Source organism: Carcharhinus amblyrhynchos, chromosome 21 (genome assembly GCF_965287045.1).
Source record: "Carcharhinus amblyrhynchos chromosome 21, sCarAmb.v2.hapA, whole genome shotgun sequence".
Taxonomy (NCBI): domain Eukaryota; kingdom Metazoa; phylum Chordata; class Chondrichthyes; order Carcharhiniformes; family Carcharhinidae; genus Carcharhinus; species Carcharhinus amblyrhynchos.
The window spans coordinates 420,036-437,347 of record NC_137344.1 but is presented as its reverse complement, the minus strand read 5'-3'; positions in this window follow the sequence as shown (position 1 = coordinate 437,347).

Here is a 17,312-nt window from a genome sequence, read left to right as displayed (position 1 = left end):
GTTAGGAAGGGATCTGCAGCCAGGAAGGGATCTGCACTCAGGAAGGGATCCGCAGCCAGGAAGGGATCTGCAGTCAGGAAGGGATCTGCAGCCAGGAACGGATCTGCACTCAGGAAGGGATCCGCAGCCAGGAAGGGATCTGCAGTCAGGAAGGGATCCGCAGCCAGGAAGGGATCTGCAGCCAGGAAGGGATCTGCAGCCAGGAAGGGATCTGCACTCAGGAAGGGATCTGCAGTCAGGAAAAGATCTGCAGAGAGGAAGGGATCTGCAGTCAGGAAGGGATCCGCAGCCAGGAAGGGATCTGCAGTCAGGAAGGGATCTGCAGCCAGGAAGGGATCTGCACTCAGGAAGGGATCTGCAGCCAGGAAGGGATCTGCAGTCAGGAAGGGATCTGCAGCCAGGAAGGGATCTGTACTCAGGAAGGGATCCGCAGTCAGGAAGGGATCTGCAGCCAGGAAGGGATCTGCAGTCAGGAATGGATCCGCAGCCAGGAAGGGATCCGCAGGCAGGAAGGGATCCGCAGTCAGGAAGGGATCCGCAGCCAGGAAGGGATCCACAGCCAGGAAGGGATCCGCAGCCAGGAAGGGATCCACAGCCAGGAAGGGATCCACAGCCAGGAAGGGATCCGCAGTCAGGAAGGGATCCGCAGTCAGGAAGGGATCTGCAGCCAGGAAGGGCCCCGCAGTCAGGAAGGGATCTGCAGTCAGGAAGGGATCCGCAGCCAGGAAGGGATCTGCACTCAGGAAGGGATCTGCAGTCAGGAAGGGATCCGCAGCCAGGAAGGGATCTGCACTCAGGAAGGGATCTGCAGTCAGGAAGGGATCTGCAGTCACGAAGGGATCTGCAGCCAGGAAGGGATCTGCAGTCAGGAAGGGATCCGCTGCCAGGAAGGGATCTGCAGCCAGGAAGGGATCTGCAGTCAGGAAGGGCCCCGCATTCAGGAAGGGATCTGCACTCAGGAAGGGATCTGCAGTCAGGAAAAGATCTGCAGAGAGGAAGGGATCCGCAGCCAGGAAGGGATCTGCAGTCAGGAAGGGATCCGCAGCCAGGAAGGGATCTGCAGTCAGGAAGGGATCTGCAGCCAGGAAGGGATCTGCAGTCAGGAAGGGATCTGCAGCCAGGAAGGGATCTGTACTCAGGAAGGGATCCGCAGTCAGGAAGGGATCTGCAGCCAGGAAGGGATCTGCAGCCAGGAAGGGATCTGCAGCCAGGAAGATTTCTGCACTCAGGAAAAGATCTGCAGTGAGGAAGGGATCCGCAGCCAGGAAGGGATCTGCAGCCAGGAAGGGATCTGCACTCAGGAGGGGATCCGCAGCCAGGAAGGGATCTGCACTCAGGAAGGGATCTGCAGCCAGGAAGGGATCTGCACTCAGGAAGGGATCATCAGCCAGGAAGGGATCTGCAGCCAGGAAGGGATCTGCAGTCAGGAAGGGATCCGCAGTCAGGAAGGGATCTGCAGTCAGGAAGAGATCTGCAGTCAGGAAGGGATCCGCAGTCAGGAAGGGATCCGCAGTCAGGAAGGGATCCGCAGCCAGGAAGGGATCCGCAGTCAGGAAGGGATCCGCAGCCAGGAAGGCATCCGCAGTCTGGAAGGGATCCACAGCCAGGAAGGGATCCGTAGCCAGGAAGGGACCCCAGGACAGGAAGGGATCCGCAGTCAGGAAGGGATCCGCAGCCAGGAAGGGATCCACAGCCAGGAAGGGATCCACAGCCAGGAAGGGATCCGCAGTCAGGAAGGGATCCGCAGCCAGGAAGGCATCCGCAGTCTGGAAGGGATCCACAGCCAGGAAGGGATCCGTAGCCAGGAAGGGACCCCAGGACAGGAAGGGATCCGCAGTCAGGAAGGGATCCACAGCCAGGAAGGCATCCGCAGTCTGGAAGGGATCCGCAGTCAGGAAGGGATCTGCAGCCAGGGAGGGATCCGCAGTCAGGAAGGGATCCGCAGCCAGGAAGGGATCCGCAGCCAGGAAGGGATCCACAGTCAGGAAGGGATCTGCAGTCAGGAAGGGATCTGCAGTCTGGAAGGGATCTGCAGTCAGGAATAGATCTGCAGTCAGGAAGGGATCTGCAGCCAGGAAGGGATCTGCAGCCAGGAACGGACCCGCAGTCAGGAAGGGATCCGCAGTCAGGAAGGGATCTGCAGTAAGGAAGGGATCCGCAGTCAGGAAGGGATCCGCAGTCAGGAAGGGATCTGCAGTCAGGAAAGGATCTGCAGCCAGGAAGGGATCCGCAGTCAGGAAAAGATCTGCAGCCAGGAAGGGATCCGCAGTCAGGAAGGGATCTGCAGCCAGGAAGGGATCTGCGCTCAGGAAGGGATCCGCAGCCAGGAAGGGATCTGCACTCAGGAAGGGATCCGCAGCCAGGAGGGGATCTGCACTCAGGAAGGGATCTGCAGCCAGGAAGGGATCTGCAGCCAGGAAGGGATCTGCAGTCAGGAAGGGATCCGCAGTCAGGAAGGGATCCGCAGTCAGGAAGGGATCCGCAGTCAGGGAGGGATCTGCAGTCAGGAAGGGATCTGCAGTCAGGAAGGGATCTGCACTCAGGAAGGGATCCGCAGCCAGGAAGGGATCTGCAGTCAGGAAGGGATCCGCAGTCAGGAAGGGATCTGCACTCAGGAAGGGATCCGCAGCCAGGAGGGGATCTGCACTCAGGAAGGGATCTGCAGCCAGGAAGGGATCTGCACTCAGGAAGGGATCTGCAGCCAGGAAGGGATCTGCAGTCAGGAAGGGATCCGCAGTCAGGAAGGGATCTGCAGTCAGGAAGAGATCTGCACTCAGGAAGGGATCTGCAGCCAGGAAAGGATCTGCAGTCAGGAAGGGATCCGCAGTCAGGAAGGGATCTGCACTCAGGAAGGGATCTGCAGCCAGGAAGGGATCTGCAGCCAGGAAGGCATCCGCAGTCTGGAAGGGATCCACAGCCAGGAAGGGATCCGCAGCCAGGAAGGGATCTGCAGCCAGGAAGGGATCTGCACTCAGGAAGGGATCTGCAGCCAGGAAGGGATCTGCACTCAGGAAGGGATCTGCAGCCAGGAAGGGATCTGCACTCAGGAAGGGATCCGCAGCCAGGAAGGGATCTGCAGCCAGGAAGGGATCCACAGCCAGGAAGGGATCTGCAGCCAGGAAGGGATCTGCAGCCAGGAAGGGATCCACAGCCAGGAAGGGATCCGCAGTCAGGAAGGGATCCGCAGTCAGGACAGGACGTCCCCAAGCTCAATCCTTGTTATATGTGTGGGGAAAAAAGGACATTGCAGACCTGCCGAAATAGGACAGGACGTAATCCTAAACGAGAGTGTGGTCATTGTGGCAAAGCAGGTCATGAATCAGCTGCTAGACAGTAGGGGGAGGTAGTGAGAGACAAACACCCGATAGGATTCTGCAGGAAGCCAGTCAGAAGAATCAGCAGTTTTTAACTTAACTGTGGAGGAGTTTTGTAAGTTATTGAATTCAAAATGATAATTAGCCCTTAAGCCGACTACTAATCAAACAATTCAAATACCAGAGTAATGGCTGGGGGTGGCGGGGGGGGTGGGGGGGGGGGCAGTGGCGTCACTAAGTACATCTGCAACTTTGGAAATAGAGGAAAAGGAAGAACAGGTCCAAATCCTGGGAATAGATTTATGACAGCAATTGGGTGCAATAATTGACACTACATCAGAGAAATATTAGATGGTGCAAGAGATACAAGTGAAGAAGATGGGGACAAAGAAGGGGTTGTAATTTCCCTAGAAAATAGCAACCCTGGAGGTGAGTTGGCAATGTGGGGAAAGTTAGAATCACCGTATCCTCACGCTGGAACCATAAGCAAACATGATTGTGGGAATTTGGATGTTCAACCAGTAGAAATTCCAGGAGAACGTCACTCTCCTTGCAAACAATATCCTTTAAACCCAGAAGCAATGGAGGCTGTCAACATTGTAGCAAAATTAAAAAAACAGAAGGTGGTAACAGCAACACCATCCCCAACCAATTCACTTGAACAAAGTACAAAGAAAATTCCAGCACAGGAACAAGCACTTCGGCCCTCCGAGCCTGTACCAACCAAGCTGCCCGACTAAACTAATATCCCCTACGTTTCCAGGGACCATATCCCTCTATTCCCATTATTTCATGTATTTGTCCAGGTGTCCTTTAAAAGTCACTATCACATGCACTTCCACTACTTCCTCCTGCAGAGAGTTCTAGGCAGCCACCACCCTGTGCAACAACCTGTCTCATACATCTCACAAGTACTGATTAGTGACAGTCAGCGTGGCTTGTGGGGTAACCAAGAAGGTAGATGAGGGCAGTACAGTTGATGTTGTTTACATGGACTTTAGCAAGGCCTTTAACGAGGTACCACATGGTAGGTTGTTGCATAAAGTTAAATCTCACGGGATCCAGGGTGAGGGATCTAAATGGATACAAAATTGGCTTCTTGACAGAAGCCAGAGGGTGGTTGTAGAGAGTTGTTTTTCAAACTGGAGGCCAGTGACTGGCAGTGTGCCCCAGGGATCAGTGCTGGGTCCACTGTTATTTGTCATTTATATTAGTGATTAGAACATAGAACATTCCAGCACAGTACAGGCCCTTCGGCCCTCGATGTTGCGCCGACCAGTGGAACCAATCTAATGACCCTCTAACCTAAACTATTCCAATGTTATCCATATGCCTATCCACTGACCATTTGAACGCCCTTAAAGTTGGCGAGTCCACAACTGCTGCAGGCAGGGCATTCCACACCCTTACTACCCTCTGAGTAAAGAACCTACCTCTGACATCCATCCTATAATTACCACCCCTTAATTTAAAGCTATGTCCCCTTGTGTTAGCCATCACCATCCGAGGTAAAAGGCTCTCACTGTCCACCCTATCCAATCCTCTGATCATCTTGTACGCCTCAAATCTCTGACTTGTATAAGGCTCTAGTCAGACCCCATTTGGAGAATTGTGAGCAGTTTTGGGCCCCGTATCTAAGGAAGGATGTGCCGGCCTTGGAAAGGGTCCAGAGGAGGTTCACAAGAATGATCCCTGGAATGAAAGGTTTGTCATATGAGGAATGGTTGAGGACTCTGGACCTGTACTCACTAAAGCTTAGAAAGATGAGTGAGGGATCTTATTGAAACTTACAGGATACTGCGAGGCCTGGATAGAGTGGACGTGGAGAGGATGTTTCCACTAGTAGGACAAACTAGAACCAGAGGGGGCACAGCCTCAGGCTAAAGGGACGATCCTTTAAAACAGAAACAAGGAGGAATTTCTTCAGCCAGAGAGTGGGGAACGTGTGGAACTCTTTGCCACAGAAGGCTGTGGAGGCCATTGAGTGTCTTTGAGACAGAGATAGATAGGTTCTTGATTAGTAAGGGGATCAAGGGTTGTGGGAAAAAGGCAGGAAAATGGGGATGAGAAAAATATCAGCCATGATTGAATGGCAGAGCAGACTCGATGGGCCGAGTGGCTTAATTCTATTCTTATGTTTTATGATCTTATCTCACAAGTACAGCACTTAACCCCACATTTCCAATACCAATTAAATTATTCAAGGAAATTTATAAAACTCTTACCTTCACTTTTACCATCTTACAGTGGCCTTTTCTTTGGTTAGAGTGTTTTGGGCTTACTGCTCCTTGATGCCAAATCTTCTGCTTCCCACTTCTTAGTAAATGTTGCTTGGCCGACCTCTCCCAGGATGCACCAGTGAAGTCCCTCAGCCGCCTCCACCACGTATAGAGAGCAAGAAGGTCGCCAGGGAGAGGATTGGCCCACTCAAGGACAAGGAAGGAATGTGGGGAGCCAGAGGAAATGGGTGAGGTATTAAATGAGTACTTTGTGTCAGTATTCACCAAAGAGAAGAACCTGGTGAACAATGAGTCTGGGAAAGGATGTGTAAATAATTTGAGTCAATTTGAGATCAAAAAGGTGGCGGTATTGGGGTTCTTGAGGAACATTAAGGTGGACAAGTCCCCAGGGCCTGATGGGATATACCCCAGAATACTGACAATGGCAAGGAAGGAAATTGGGGCCTTGGGAGAAATCTTTGTATCCTCACTGGTTACATAGGAGGTCCCAGAAGATTGGAGAATAGGCAATATTATTCCTTTGTTTAAGAAGGTAATAAGAATAATCCAGGTAATTACAGGCCAGTGAGCCTGACATCAGCGGTAGGGAAATTATTGGAGAGGATTCTTCAAGACAGGATTTATTCCCACTTGGAAATAAGTGGACGTATTAGTGAGAGGCAACACGGTTTTGTGAAGGGGAGGTCGTGTCTCATGAACTGCCTGCCCCTGTCTCTCTGTCCATGGCCTCCGATCTCACTGGTGAGGTCATTACATTAGATCTCCATTGGTGGGGCATCGGCTGTGACCCTCACTGCTGATGATCGCCCCGCAGTGAGGGCGTCAGTGCTAGTGAATGTGGGTAACGTGCCCGAGACTCATTAATCACACTGAAATTGACAAATCAATATTTCAATCAGCCTCATTCCCATCCCGGGCACAAGGCTGATTTTGGTGTGATCGAGGGCAGCGCGATCACCCCCTGTGTCTTGACCTTTCGCAGTAAGGTTATCTGTCACTGCAGAACAAATGCCCTCTTTCACAAACACAGCTCCTCCAGCTCTGTCTCTCACTTTCTGAATGTCACAGCCATTTGGACTTTCAGGTCCCAGCTTTGGTTTCCTATTGCCACATTTCTGTATCGCTCAGATGTATGAATTGCTATCTGAGTTGACAATTTGCTTGTTTAATTGTGGATGCAGCGTGTATTTAATACATGCCCTTTAATCCACTTCTTTTACTCTTTGTGTAAATCCTGCCACTATCTGAAGTTTGCCATCAGTTTCTGTTCCTGTCACGCTCTGATAATTATTTCCTCATCTTGGTGCATCTCCCCGTCATTTCCCTTCAACTTGCTCAATCTTCCTGACATGATCCCTTCCCCCACCAGTTTGTTCAAAGCTCTCTTTACTTCCCTCGTTATATGACACTGGTCCCAGCACAGTCCAAGTGAAGATCATCCCAACAGCTCCCACTTTGCTCAGTATTGGTGTCAGTGTGCTCTGAATCTAAAGCCGTTTGTCCCTCACCAATCTTTGAGCCACGCTTACAACTCTCTAATCTAATCCTGGCATATGGGTTTGCCAGAGTCACTTGGGAGAGTTTCAACTAGTGTGGCAGGGCATCACGGACCAGAGCAGCAGGTCAGCTGGAGAAATAGCTGAGGGAGAGTGAGAGGCTAAGGCCGGTAAGATTAAGAGAAAGAGCCTAACAGGTAATACAGATGAATTTAGAGCTTGGGTTAGTGCTTGGAACTATGATGTCAGTGCCATTACAGAGATTTGGTTGAAAGAGGGGCAGGATTGGCAGCTTAATGTTCCAGGATACAAATTCTCCTGGTGGGATAGAGGAGGATGTAAAAGGGGTGAGGGATTTGCATTGAGGAGAATATCACAACTGTACTCTGGGCTGATACCTCGGAGGATTCATACAACGAGGCGATATGGGTCGAGCTCAGGAACGGGAAGGGTGCAATCACAATGTTGGGGGTTTATTTCAGGCGTCCCAACAGCCAGTGGGAGATAAAGGAACAGAAATGCAGACAGATTTTGGAAAGATGCAAAAACAACAGGGCTGTTGTGATGGGTGATTTTAACTTTCCCGATATTAATTGGGACTCACTCACTGCGAGGGACTTGGATGGGGCAGAATTTGTAAGGAGTACCAGAGGGTTTCTTGAAAACAGTATGTAAATAGCCCAACTCAGAAAGGAGGTATAATTAGACCTGGTATTGGGGAATGAGCCCAGCAAGGGATTGAAGTTTCAGTAGGAGGGCATTTCGGGAACAATGATCATAAATCCACAGGTTTTAAAGTGCTTGTGGATAAGGAGAGGAGTGGTCCTCGGGTGAAGGTGTTACACTGGGGGAAGACTAACAACATTAGGCAGGATCTGGAGAGTGGAGATTGGGGGAGGCTGTTTGAGGGGAAATCAACATCCGGTGTGTGGGAGTCTTTCAAATGTGAGTTGACTAGAATTCAGGACTGGCATGTACCTGTGAGGATGGAGGATAAGCATGGCAAGTCTTTAAATGGCTTTAAATTAAGGGGGGGTAGTTATAGGACAGATGTCAGGGGTAGGTTCTTTACCCAGAGGGTGGTGAGGGATTGGAATGCCCTGCCTGCTGCAGTTGTAAATGCGCCTAGTTTGGGGGCGTTTAAGAGATCCGTGGATAGGTTTATGGATGAAAAGGGATTGGTTTCGGTTAGAGGGTCATTGTTTTGTAACTGGTCGGCGCAACATCGTGGGCCGAAGGGCCTGTTCTGCGCTGTAATGTTCTATGTTCTAAGTCTTGGGAACACTAGATAACGAGGAATATTATGAACCTTGTCAAAAAGACAAAGGAAGCAATTGTATGGTCTAAAAGGTTGAGGACAAATGCAGCCCTTGAAGGCTACGAAGAATATAGGAAGGAATGTAAGGAAGGAGTTAGGAAGCCTAAAAGGGGTCATGAAAAGTCCCTGGCAAACAGGATTAAGGAAAATCCTAAGGCATTTTATCCGTATGTAAAGAGCAAGAGGGTAGCCAGGGAAAGGGTTGGTCCACTCAAGGATAATGGAGAGAATCTATACTTGGAACCAGAGGAAATGGCAGAGATACTAAATGAATACTTCACCTCAATATTTATCAAAGAGAGGGACTCGATAGATGAGGAGCCTGGGGTAGAGTGTGTAGATATTCTGGGTCTTGTCAATATCAAAAAGGAGGTGCCATTGGGTGCCTAAAAAGCATTAAAGTAGATAAGTCCCCAGGGCCTGATGGGATCTACCCCAGAATACTGAGGGAGTCAAGGACAGAAATTGCTGGGGCCTTGAGAGAAATCTTTATATCATCACTGGCTACAGAGGATTGGAGGATAGCCAATGTTGTCCCATCGTTTAAGAAGGGCAGCAGGGATAATCTAGGAAATTAAAGGCTGGTGAGCCTTATGTCAGTGGTAGGGAAATTATTGGAAAAGATTCTTAGGGACAGGATTTACTCACATTTGGAAACAAATGGGCTTAATTAGTGATAGACAGCATGGTTTTGTGAAGGGGAGGTTGTGCCTTACTAACTTGATTGAGATTTTCGAGGAAGTGACGAAGATGATTGATGAGGGTAGGGCAGTGGATGTTGCCTACATGGACTTCAGTAAGGCTTTTGACGAGGTAAAAGCAAATTATTGAGGATGCTGGAATCTGAAACCAAAACAGAAAATGCTGGAAAGTCTCAGCAGGTCTGGCAGCATCTGTAAGGAGAGAAAAGATTTGACACTTTGAGCGCAGATGACACTTTATCAAAGCTGACAAGGTACCTCATGGTAAACTGGTACAAAAAGGTAAAGTCACACAGGGTCAGAGGAGAGCTGGCAAGATGGATACAGAACTGGCTTGGCCATAGAAGGCAGAGGGTAGCAGTAGGGGGGTGCTTTTCTGAATGGAAGGCAGTGACTCACGGTGTTCCACAGGGATCAGTGCTGGGACATTTGTTGTTTGTAGTACAGATAAATGATTTGGAGGAAAATGTAGCTCATCTGATTAGTAAGCTTGCATACAACACAAAAATTAGTGGATTGTGAAGAGGATTTGCGTTTGATAAGGTTCACCATGGTAGGCTTCTGCAGAAAATGCAGATGTATGGGATTGAGGGTAATCTAGGAAATTGGATCAGGAATTGGCTGGCGGATAGGAGACAAAGGGTGGTGGTTGATGGTGAATATTCGTCATGGAGTTCGGTTACGAGTGGTGTGCCTCAGGGATCTTTTTTGGGGACACTACTGTTTGTAATTTTTATTAATGATCTGGATGAGGGTATAGTTGGGTGGATTAGTAAATTTGCTGATGACACCAAAGTCGGAGGTGTGGTAGATAGTGAGGAAGGGTGTCATAGTTTGCAGGAAGACTTGGACAGGTTGCAGAGCTGGGCCGAGAGGTGGCGGATGGAGTTTAATGCGGAGAAGTGTGAGAACATAAGAACATAAGAACATAAGAAATAGGAGCAGGAGTAGGCCATCCAGCCCTTCGAGCCTGCCCCGCCATTCAATAAGATCATGGCTGATCTGTCGCTGCTCAGTTCCACTTTCCCGCCCTCTCCCCATAACCCTTAATCCCCTCTCCTATCAAAAACCCATCAACCCGCGTCTTAAAAATATTTAGCGAGGCAGCCTCCACCACTTCAACGGGCAGAGAATTCCAGAGATTCACCACCCTTTGAGTGAAGAAGTTCCTCCTCAACTCCGTTCTAAACCGCCCCCCTTTTATCTTGAGGCTGTGCCCCCTAGTCCTATTGTCTTTTTTGAGCGGGAAGAGTCTTTCCACCTCTATCCTATCCATCCCATTCATCATCTTATACGTCTCAATGAGATCTCCTCTCATTCTTCTAAACTCTAACGAGTACAAGCCCAGTTTATTCAGCCTCTCCTCATAGCTCAACCCCCTCAACTCCGGTATCAGCCTAGTAAACCTCCTTTGCACTCCCTCCAAGGCCAAGTGAGGTAATTCACTTTGGTAGGAATAACAGATGTATCGAGTATAGGGCTAACGGGAGGACTTTGAATAGTGTGGATGAACAGAGGGATCTAGGTGTATGTGTACATAGATCCCTGAAAGTTGGGAATCAAGTAGATAAGGTTGTTAAGAAGGCATACGGTGTCTTGGCGTTTATTGGTAGGGGGATTGAATTTAGGAGCCGCAGCGTCATGTTGCAACTGTACACAACTCTGGTGCGGCCGCACTTGGAGTATTGTGTGCAGTTCTGGTCCCCACATTACAGGAAGGATGTGGAGGCTTTGGAGAGGGTGCAGAGGAGGTTTACCAGGATGTTGCCTGGTATGGAGGGGAGGTCCTATGAGGAGAGACTGAGGGATTTGGGGTTGTTTTCATTAGAAAGAAGGCGGCTAAGAGGGGACCTTATTGAAACATATAAGATGATTAGAGGTTTAGATAGGGTGGACAGTGATAGCCTTTTTCCTCGGATGGAGAAAGTTAGCAAGAGGGGGCATAGCTTTAAATTAAGGGGTGGTAGTTATAGGACGGATGTCAGGGGTAGGTTCTTTACGCAGAGGGTGGTGAGGGATTGGAATGCCCTGCCTGCTGCAGTTGTAAATGCGCCTAGTTTAGGGGTGTTTAAGAGATCCGTGGATAGGTTTATGGACGAAACGGGATTGGTTTAGGTTAGTGGGTCAATGTTTTTTAACTGGTCGGTGCAACATTGTGGGCCGAAGGGCCTGTTCTGCGCTGTAATGTTCTATGTTCTATGTTCTATGATTGTCAGAGGATACAGCAAAATATAGACCAGTTGGAGATTTGAGCAGAGAAATGGCAGATGGATTTTAATCTGGACAAGTGTGAGATAATGCATTTTGGAAGGTCCAGTGCACCTAGGAATTATACAGAAAATGGTAGAATCCATAGGAGTATTGACAGGCAGAGGGATCTGGGTGTACATATCCACCAGTCACTGAAAGTGGCAATGCTCGAAGGGCCAGATGGCCTACTCCTGCTCCTATTTCTTATGTTCTTATGTTCTTAATGCAGGTGGATAAGGTAGTCAAGAAGGCATATGGCATTCTTGCCTTCACTGGTCAAGGCATTGAGTATAAAAGTTGGCAGGTCGTGCTGCTGCTGTACAGAACCTCATTTGGAATACTGTATTCAATTCTGGTTGCCACACTACCAGGAGGATATGGATGCTTCAGAGAGAGTACAGAAAAGATTTACCAGGAGGTTGCCTGGTCTGGGGGGGGATGGGAGGGGGGAGGGGTGGTATTAGCTATGAGAAGAAGTTGGATAAACTGGGTTTACCCTCACTGGAATGACAGAGGTTGAGGGGGAGACAGAGAAAGTGCAACACCTGCCCCTTTACCTCCTCCTCGCTCATTGTCGAGGGGTGACCTGATGAGGTTTACAAGATTGAGTGGTATGGACACAGTGAATAGTCAGATGCATTTTCTTAGGGTACAAAAGTTAAGCACTAGGTTTAAGATGTGTGCGTAGAAGAGATGTGCAAGGCAATTTTTTTTTTACATAGAGGGTGGTGGGTGCCTACAAAGTGCTGCCCAGGAAGGTGGTGGGAGCAGGGTCAAAATCAGCATTTAAAGAGCAAGTTGTTGAATACATGAATAGGATATGGATGTATCCAAAGGGAGGAAGGATATGGACTCCATTTCAGTTTGGGAAGGCATCATGATCAGTACGGGCTTGGAGGCTGAAGGGCCTGTACTGTACCATTCTTTGATTTTTGTTCGGGGTTCGTCTACACCAATCTGCATGTGGCTCAGGAAAAGCCATAGAAAATAACCTTTAGTGCCCAGTCCCTCAAACTCTTAAAAGTCTCTGCACAGGGCCTCTTGCCTCTTTCTCCCTATGTCACTGGTACCTACATGGATCACAGTGGCTGCTTCATCCCCCAGCCACTGCAAAGTTCCCCTCCAGCCCAGAGGAGATGCCCAAACTTGGGCAATGGACAGACAACACAGCCATCTGGATTCTCCATCTTTATTGCAGAGAACACTATCTATCTCCTGACTATTATATCCCTGATTATGACCACATTTACACTTTACCCTCCACTAGCCACCCTCCTCCCAACTTAAATAGTGTCCTTCATTAAGGACTATAGTTAGTCCATTCATCCACTTTGTAGTCCTTCTCCTCATCTACGCAGGCAGCAAGGACCTTGTATTGCATCAGGGACTGAGGTTTCTCCATCATGGTTGCTTTAGGGAGAGTGCAAAGAAGGTTCACCAGGGTGATGCCTACTCTCAAGGGTATTGACTATAAGGAGAGGATTCTTTTCACTGGAAAGATGGAGGCTGAGGGGAGACTTGATCGAGAACGACAAAAATGATGAGAGGCACAGACAGGGTGGATAGTCAGGGGCTTTTTCTAAAGGCTGAAGTATCAATTACAAGGGGGCACAGGTTCAAGGTGAGAGGGGTAAAGCTTAAAGGACATGTGCGGGGGACGTTTTTCATGCAGAGAGTGGTGAGTGTTTGGAATGCGCTGCCAGAGGAGGTCAGAGACTCGTAGAGATTTATAACTTGGAAACAGGCCCTTTAGCCCAATTTGTCCATGCTGCTGTTTTCACCTTTAAGCTACTCCCTATTGCCTGCATCTGGCCCATATCCCTCAATACCCATCTTACCCATGTAACTGTCCAAACGCTTTTTCAAAGACAAAATTGTACCCGCCTCTACTACTCCCTCTGGCAGCTTGTTCCAGACGCTCACCACCCTCTGTGTGAAACAATTGTCCCTCTGAACCCTTTTGTACCTCTCCCCTCTCACCTTAAACCTGTGCCCTCTAGTTTTAGACTCCACAACTTTGGGAAAAGATATTGACTATCTAGTTGATCTGTGCCCCTCATTATTTTATGGACCTCTATAAGGTCACTCCCTAAACCTTCTACGCTGCTGAGGAAAAAAAAGTCCCAGTCTATCCAGCGTCCCCTTATAAATCAAACCACCAAGTCCTGGTAGCATCCCAGTAAATCTTTTCTGTGCACTTTCCAGTTTAATAATATCCTTTCTATAATAGGGTGACCAGAACTGTACACAGTATTCCAAGTGTGGCCTTACCAATGTCTTGTACAACTTCAACAAGACGTCCCAACTCCTGTGTTCAGTGTTCTGACCAATGAAACCAAGCATGCCGAATGCCTTCTTCACCACTCTGTCCACCTGTGACTCCACTTTCAAGGAGCTATAAACGTGTGCTTCTGGAGCTCTGTCCTATAACTCTCCTCAATGCCCTACCATTAACTGAGTAAGTCCTGCTCTGGTTCAATCTACCAAAATGCATCACCTCACATTTGTCTAAATTAAACTCCATCTGCCATTCGTCAGCCCACTGGCCCAATTGATCAAGATCCTGTTTCAATCCATCAAGCCAATTTTGTATCCATTTAGATACCTCACCCTGGATCCCATGCGGTACCTTGTCAAAGGCCTTGCTAAATAAAGTCCATATAGACAACATCAAACTGCACTGCCCTCATCTACCTCCTTGGTTATCCCTCCATAAAACTCAGAGTAGTGGGACATGATTTTCCACTCACAAAGCCATGCTGACTGTCCCTAATCAGTCCTTGTGTCTCTAGGTGACGGAAGCAGGCACATTAGCAACATTAAGAGGCATCTGGATGGGTGCATGAATAGGGAGGAATAGAGGGAAACACACCGAGTCAGGGCAGAAGGTTCCCCAAAATAACTTGACTTGCGGTCAGGCCTCCTCTCCCTGCCCACTGACCAACTCAAGTTCTGCCTAACCTGAGGAGTGAGACCGCCTCCTGGAATGAGGCATCCAGGTAACTCTCCCCCCTCACTGAAGCCACGCAGTGCTTGCAGTTCAGACTCCAGCTCAACAACTCCAACCTGAAGCTGTCTCAGCTACACACACTTTGTACAGATATAGTTGTCCAAGATTGTCGTACATTCCACATATTCCCACATGGTGCAGTCACAGCACACCAGCAGCTCTGATTGGACACCCATTGGATGAGGAGGTGGACACGGTGCAGCAGTCTCCATTGTAGGGGATGAGAGTTTGGAACGTTAAGATAGGGTGTTTCTTCATTCAAGTTGAGGGACACTAAGACAAGATTGGCAACTTATACAGGAAAACCATTATGCATAATCAGGGCCACTGTAACCCCACTGGGCCAGGGCCAAGCCTTTTGGGAAGGGACTTGTTACAAAAAATTCAGTTTGATTTATAGAAGCTTAGTGAGGCTGCACTTGGAATATAGTGTTCAATTCTAGTCGTCACACTACCAGAAGGATGTGGAGGCTTTGGAGAGGGTACAGAAAAGATTTACCAGGATGTTGCCTGGTATGGAGGGCATTAGCTATGAGAGGTTGGAGAAACTTGGTTTGTTCTCACTGGAACGATGGAGGTTGAGGGGAGACCTGACAGAAGTCTACAAGATTATGAGGAGCATGGGCAGAGTGGATAGTCAGAAGCTTTTTCCTAGGGTGGAAGAGTCAATTACTAGGGGGCACAGGTTTAAGGTGTGAGGGGCAAGGTTTAAAGGAGATGTACGAGGCAGGTTTTTTTTTACACAGAGAGTAGTGGGTGCCTGGAACTCATTGCCGGCTGAAGTAGTGGAAGCGGACACGCTAGTGACTTTTAAGGGGCGTCCGGACAAATCCATGAATAGGATGGGAATAGAAGGACGTGGTCCCCGGAAGGGTAGGGGGTTTTAGTTCAGTCGGGCAGCATGGTCAGTGCAGGATTGGAGGGCCGAAGGGCCTGTTCCTGTGCTGGAATTTTCTTCATTCAAATTTTCAAAATGGGCACTTGTAACAAATGACGTAATAGGAAAGTATCCAGAAGTCTCTATAAGATAATAGGAAATAATAATAATAATAGGACGATAATAGGAAAGTATCCAGAAGTCTTCCAGACAGGCCTCGGAAAAAAAAAAGTGCCAAGCCAAAATTTTATACAGACTCAAGATGCTCAACCAGGGTTTTCTAAAGCAGGACCAGTTCCACACACACTATGAGTGAAAGTAGAGACTAAACTGAAGCAATTAAGAGAGCAGGGGATTATTTAACTTGTGCAATTTTCCAAGCGGGCCACAACGGCAGTTCTGGTTTTAAAGCCGGACAACACAATCCACCTTTGTGGTCATTATAAAATGACAGTAAACAGAGCGTCTCATTTAGACAAATATTTGATGCTGCGAATAGAGCCCTTTATGCAAAATTATCCACAGGCCAGATCTTCACAAAGTTGGATATGAGTCACACGTACCTCCAATTAGACTTAACAAAGAATAAAGAACAAAGAATAACCCAGCACGGGAAACGAGCCCAACGAGCCCGCGCCGCTGCATCACCCTACACCTATTCTATCCTGCGTGTCTACAAATGGAACCCCTAACTTAGCCAGATTCAGGGGAGAATAGTGTCAATTTGGTAAAAACCAATCAGCCTAAGAGCACATCTTTGGGGTGTGGGAGGAAACCCACGCAACCACAGGGAGAATGCACAAACTCCCACAGACACAGGCCCAAATCCATGTATCTGCACAGCTAGCAGTGCTAGTCACTGAGCTGTTGCGGCGCCCGTCTACCGGTCCAGGATCAAGCACACACACCGACACGAAGTACTAGGCCACTCCCAGAACCTCCAAGAGCAGCCCACGCACGACCCACCGTGTGCATGCCCCTCGTTTGACAACGAGGTGGACCTCCACCTGCGGTATAAAAAGACGAAAACGTTAACTTACAAGACTCAACTGCATTTCCGGTGTCTCCCGAGGTTCCGACCTTATCTAATAGCCCCTACCATAACCCTCCATCCTTGTTTCACTCATGTGTCTATCTAACTGAACCTTAAACAAAGCGTAATCAAGAAAATATGACAGTAAACACACACAAGGGTTTGTACAAATATACTTGTCTACCTTTTGGGGTATCATTGGCTTGTGCCATATTCCAAAGAGTAATAGCAAGCATACGACAGGAAATACACAGGGTGGCAGTTTACCTAGACAATGTTCTAACCGCAGGAGAAACTGTCAAGGAACATCACGAACAGGAAGTGTAGTGATGGTTTTCAGAAGCTGGGATCAGACTGAAAAAAGAAAAGTCTGTTTTGCTAGAAGTTGAAGTAACGTACCTCAGATACAGGGTTAACAAAGATTGCCTACACCCAGTCGACAAAGAGGTAAAAGCCATAAAAGAGACTCCAACACCAAGGAAAACAAACAAATTGAAATAATTCATCGGCCTCAAACTATTATGGGATGTTCATATCAAACTTTGAACCTTATGGGTACCCTACACACGCTGCTAAAAATGTCACAAATGGCTGTAGCACTTTGATTGGTCAGGGGATCAAAGGTTATGGGGAAAAAGCGAGAGAATGGGGTTGATGGAACGGCTGAGCAGGTTCGATGGGCTGAATAGTTTAATTCTGCTCCTAAAGCTTATGGTGGGATGTTTTTGTGAGGGTTAAACATTGATTAGTCAGATAATGTATTGACCCACTTCAACCCACAAAGACTATTAGAACATAGAACATAGAACATAGAACATTACAGCGCAGAACAGGCCCTTCGGCCCACGATGTTGCGCCGACCAGTTACAAAAACAATGACCCACTAGCCTATACCAATCCCTTTTCGTCCATAAACCTATCCAGAGATCTCTTAAACGCCCCCAAACTAGACGCATTTACAACTGCAGCAGGCAGGGCATTCCAATCCCTCACCACCCGCTGGGTAAAGAACCTACCCCTGACATCCGTCCTGTAGCTACCCCCCCTTAATTTAAAGCCATGCCCCCTCGTGC